The sequence below is a fragment of the Tachyglossus aculeatus genome, chromosome 15 (genome assembly GCF_015852505.1).
Source record: "Tachyglossus aculeatus isolate mTacAcu1 chromosome 15, mTacAcu1.pri, whole genome shotgun sequence".
Taxonomy (NCBI): Eukaryota; Metazoa; Chordata; class Mammalia; order Monotremata; family Tachyglossidae; genus Tachyglossus; species Tachyglossus aculeatus.
In genome coordinates this window covers 7,246,300-7,251,697 of record NC_052080.1, presented here as the reverse complement: position 1 = coordinate 7,251,697, position 5,398 = coordinate 7,246,300, and positions in this window count along the sequence as shown.

Here is a 5,398-nt window from a genome sequence, read left to right as displayed (position 1 = left end):
GCGTCACCCCTCTTGGCGCCTGCCCATCCATCCCGTCTCCAGTGCACAAGGCAAATGGGGCGGGATCAGGTGTTTCCGATCCCCTTTCCGGCCCACTCCCTAGACACCTCAAGGGACGGAGGAGAAGGGGTTTCTGACAGGCCACTGAGCGAGCGGCCCAGTAGATGATTCCGTTGGTTCACCACGGCCTCTCCTAGGAGCCCCGTGGCCTGCTGGACTGCCTACCCCGCACCTCCAAGCCCGCCACCACAGTTTCTTGGGACACATTTTTGCGTTTCCCCTCGCTCTCGCTCTCGCCCTCCTCTGGTTCCGCTCACCGGAGACAGATGACGCCTTGCAAGATCAAGTTTGCCGTCCACGTGGAGTCGGTGTTGAACCGCGTGCCCCGTCCCGAATACAGGCAGCTGCTGGTTGAAGCCACCCTTGTCCTGCCCCTCCTCCTGGACCTAGAGGCGAGCAGCATAGGAGGTGTAATCCACGTTGACCAGATTGTGCAGATGGCCAACGACCTCTTCCGCCAGGAGCAGGTGCGTTGGGCGGGGCGTGCCAGGGAACACCGATCCTCGTCCCCGCCGCCGCCGCCTCCCTGCCCCGAAGAGCATGGGCATTTCTGATTTTGCTTTCCTGCCAAGCAGGCAGGGATTGGTCAACGGCCCGTCGGGTCCCGACGCTCGGGGACCGTGGCTGTGACGTCTGGCCAGCCAATCTGTCGGTCGTATTTATTGAGCCCTTACTGTGTGCAGAGCACTGTATTAAGTGGCCGGACCTGGGGGAAGCTAGGGAGAGAGCTGCCGAGACTGCAGCCGGTCAGCGGGGCCGAGCGGTTGACGAGGCGTCCACGGGGTCCCTGAGATGGGCCTTTCTGGTTTCTTTAAACAGAGGCGTGTTTTTCCGGTAGCTGGGCTTGGCTTCTCTGTTCCCCTCGGGCTAGTTCCCTTCTGATTTCGGAGCTGTCAAACTCCTCTAGTTACGACAAGCCCATCACCCAAAAACCAGAAGTTTTCAGACTTGATTAAACTCCCCCAAACAGGCCTCGACTCAGTTTGGGCGTTGAGGGGGAGGGGGGCTCTAGACCACAGTCCGTTCCCTTGGCTGGGGGGACCCTAAGCCCCAGTGAGTCCTGCCCAGGATAACTTTGGGTCCAGACCGGGAGAAGTTGTACAATTCAGGGGCTGGACAAACTCAACGCCCAGGTTTTTGAATATTGCAGGTTGGGAAGGTCTGCCCCTCGGGGGGGCCGTACCCTTTCGGAGAGGCCCGAGCCGATTCTGGGGTCTTCCTTGCTCCCCTCCCTACTGTCTCAGACCGCGTGGCCTTCAGGGACGCTTCGGGTGGGAAGAGGGGCCCAGCGGTTCAAGTGGACCCGGGCTGTAATAGGCTTGGTCGGTTGTGTTAATATCTGACCCCTCCTCTGAATTGTAAGATCACTGTGGTCAGGGAATGTGTCTGTTCCGTTGTTCTGTGGGACTCTCCCAAGCGCTTAGTTTAGTGCTCTGTACACGGTAAACGCTTAACAAATACCACCGACGGACAGACTGCCTGAGCGGCCCAGCTGGTGCCTAACGTCAGGCCCTCCGTGCCCAGCCTTCGTAGTTCCCCTCTCACCCTCCCTCCCTGCCCTCCCCGTCTGCAGGCATCGCTGGGGGCCGCGGACTGTCTGAACGGAGACCAAGCCTTGGGGATCTGCCAGCTCTTCTACGACAGCACGGCCAGCGGCGCCTTACGGGACGATGACCTGCACGACCAAAGCCGTGGCCACCTACTCGCAGGAATTCCTGCCCCACTCGGGATGCCCTGTGCAGTGACGACGGCCGTCTCCCGGAGACACCGCGCTGGACAGGTCCGTCCGCTCCGGGTCCCGCCCTTCCCGGGCCCTGCCCTTCCCGGGCCCGGCTCCCGGGACGTAGCCAGACGGGGCCGGCGGCTCGTTCTCTCCGGATCCACCGGGCTCGGAGGAGGGGAATCGTCGGAACTTTTGCCGGCGTGAGTACAAAGCGGGAACGTCTCCGACGTGCGTCCCTGTTCTGAGTTCCCGTTTCTAATGGGTAGACCTAATTGCGCGTCCGCGGGACCGCAGACTCTTTTGGAAAAGTCTCAAACTGCGGAGGCAGTGGTGAACCCCAGTGGCAGCCTGGCATTGTTTGTGTTTGTTTTTTAATACCAACTAAAGGTGAGAAAGACTTCTATCTGAGCGATAAGCAGGCGCCTGACAGGGCCAGCTTTTCGGGGACTGAGCACAGGCCGTGATTTTCTCTGGGCCCGAGAGCTGTATGTAACCGGGTTGCTTTTCTTTTCCCTCTGGGCCTCCTGGGAGCTCAGAGTGGAGCCGGTGGGAGGTTATGAGCAAATTGGGTGAGGCCTAACAGTCCGATCCGGGTTTCCTAACATCCCAAGATTTCATTCGGGTGACAGTCAAGTGAGGAGCGTTGACCTATCTGACCCTAGACCCCCCTCCGAGAGCTGGTCGACCCTCTCGAACGGTTGACCAGCGGGCGATGACTAGGGACCGAGTCCTTTCTCAGAGCGGCGGGCTGCCGTGAGCCAGCAGGAGGGAGCAGGTTGCCCATCTGTGGCTCTTCGCGTCTGGCCTCGTGGCTACTAGAAGCCCTAGCTAATAATGATAATAATGGCATTTATTAAGCCATTACTATGTGCAAAGCACTGTTCTAAGCGCTGGGGAGGCTACAAGGTGATCAGGTTGTCCCACAGGGGGCTCAGTCTTAATCCCCATTTTACAGATGAGGTGACTGAGGCACAGAGAAGTTAAATGACTTGTAGTGCCCTAGCAGCGGGGCCTCTGTCAGTTGATAGACTGACAGCACCTGTCGTGTGCGGAGCACTGGGGTAAGTGCCTGGGGGAGCCCAAGGGAGTTAGTAGATGAGGAGTTTATGTTTTCAATCTGGAACATGTTTGAGCAGCAGCGAGGGAGGAGAGGACGTGTATTCATCGTCCTTTCCGGGGGCTCACGGAGAGGCGAGTGAGTCATCGGATGTAGATGAAAATCAGTGGCACGTTCCCTGCGCGGAACGGCGCATCGCTTTGGGAATGGTACCCAGCACGGCTCTTTCACGGGTACGCTTTCGCCGCAATGTTGCTGGCTTGAGTTTCGAAGCAGACGAGCTAGGGCTTTGCATATCTATTTTCAGTGACTCGAGGATTCAGCTCCTTGGGAAGTCTGTGGTCTAATAAAATATTCAACCTCAATTGCAAGGAGAGGCCTTCCTGAGGATGGGTTGTCCTGCAGGGCAGGCAGCCTCCCAGGTCTGCCCTTAGGGTGTTGTGTTGGGGGGGCTCTGGCTATGTCATTTCCCCCCCAAACACACACACACACTGCCACGCAAGGAGTTTATGCTGTAAGGGAGATGGGGAGATGCTCACGTCTCCCTTAACCGATGGTACTCTGCTTCTAGGCCGTGCTCTTTCCCGCAGTTTGATTCAGCTCTTGCCTAGACTTCTTCAGTTCGGCACTGGGGAAATGGGAGTTAATGGAAGTTTGTGTTTCGTTTTTTTAAAAATGATATTTATGAAGTGCTTATTGTGTGCCAGGTGTTCTACTAAGCGTTGGGATCGGTACAGTACAATCGGGTTGGATGCAGTCCCTGCCACACTTAGGGTTCACAGTCACAATCCCCATTTTGCAGGTGAGGTACCCGAGGCACAGAGAAGGTAGGGAAGTGACTTGCCCAAGGTCACACAGCAGACAAGTGATTGGAACCCAGGTCCTCTGACTCAACCAGTTATATTGAATAGTAATAATAATGGTATTTGTTAGGCACTTACTATGTGCCAGGCGCTGTATTTATTGAGTGCTTACTCTGTGCAGAGCACTGAACTCAGCTCTTGGGAGAGTACAATAGAGTTGATAGGCGAGATCCCTGTTGACAAGGAGCTAACAGTCTGGAGGGAGAGACAGATGTTAAAATCAATTGCAGATATGAACATAAGTACTGGTTGATAAGATGCCGGCTTAAGGCAAGTTCCTCTAAGGCTTCCTGAATACCTTCAAGGCATTGGGAATTCCTTACGAACTAACAGAGGAGGAGGTGGAAGAGAAGTACTGAGTGGTGTTTCAATCAGTGAATTTATTGAGCACTTACTATGTGCAGAGGACTGTACTAAGCTCTTGCGAGAGCACAGCACAGAGCAGAGCAACACGTTCCCTCAGCACTGAAAAGGTGTTCGGCACGTTAGCAAGCGCTTGACAAATGCCGTCGTTATCATCAAGGAGGACAGAGGTTCACTTTAAGATCCACCCTTATCCTTTGCCGCAGAGGTTGCTCTCAAAATGTCGTTCTCGATAAGATGGGAAATACCCATGCATGGCCGAAATCAATATTGTCACAAAACGAGTGATTTCACAGCAAAATATGACTAAACAGATGGATGAAGAAAGAAAACAATTTATCTAGATCCACTCAGCACATTCCCTGCCCATGACGATCTTACGGTCTAGAAGTGTTTATCAATAAATGGTATTTATTGAGCACTTATTGTGTACTTGCTGAGCACTTGGGGAAGTACAGTACAACAGTACAACAGAGTTGGTAGCCCCAGTCCCTTCCCATAAGCAGCTTACATGTTTCATGTATGTATTTTTGAATGTATTTAGCTCCCATTTGCCCATAAAGGCCGAGGAATCCATTTCTAGGAACTGGCTTCATATGTATGTATCCATATATAATAATGATGGTATTTGTTACGCGCTTACTATGTGCCAAGCACTGTTTTAAGCACTGGGGGAGATACAAGGCTATCAGGTTGTCCCACGTGGGGCTCACAGTCTTCATCCCCATTTTACGGACGAGGTCACTGAGGCCCAGAGAAGTGAGGTGACTTGTCCAAAGTCACACAGCTGACTGTCGGCGGAGATGGGATTAGAACCCATGACCGCTGACTCCCAACCCTGGGCTCTTTCCAATATTTATATGTGCGAGTGAGTGAGTGGGAATATGCCCAGTCCGGAGCTGCGGGAAAAAAATGACTGGGTGTTTTTTTGTCGTCTTTTCTAGATGGCGGAGGTGGCGGCCGGCCGTGGGAGCCGGCACGGGGAGGTCCCGGCGTGGCCACCCCAGAATCCCCACCGCCGTCCAGGAGGGCCGGCTTGGGTGCAGGCAGGTGACCGGGCCCGAGCCCCGCCGACCCATGGGGCAGGGGCCAGAGGGGCCCGAGGCGGCCCCCGCCGAGGAGGGGAGCGGCCAGACTTCCCAGACCGGCGGACGCCAGGTCAGCGGCAGCCGGCCACTGTGCGGGAGGGAGGAGGAGGAGGAGGAGGAGGAAGAGCAGGTCCTGGACCGCAGCGGAGGTCAGCGGCAACGCAGGTAAGGACTCTCCACCAGCAGCGTGGCTTAGTGGAAGGAGCCCGGGCTTGGGAGTCAGAGGACGGGGGGTTCCAAGCCC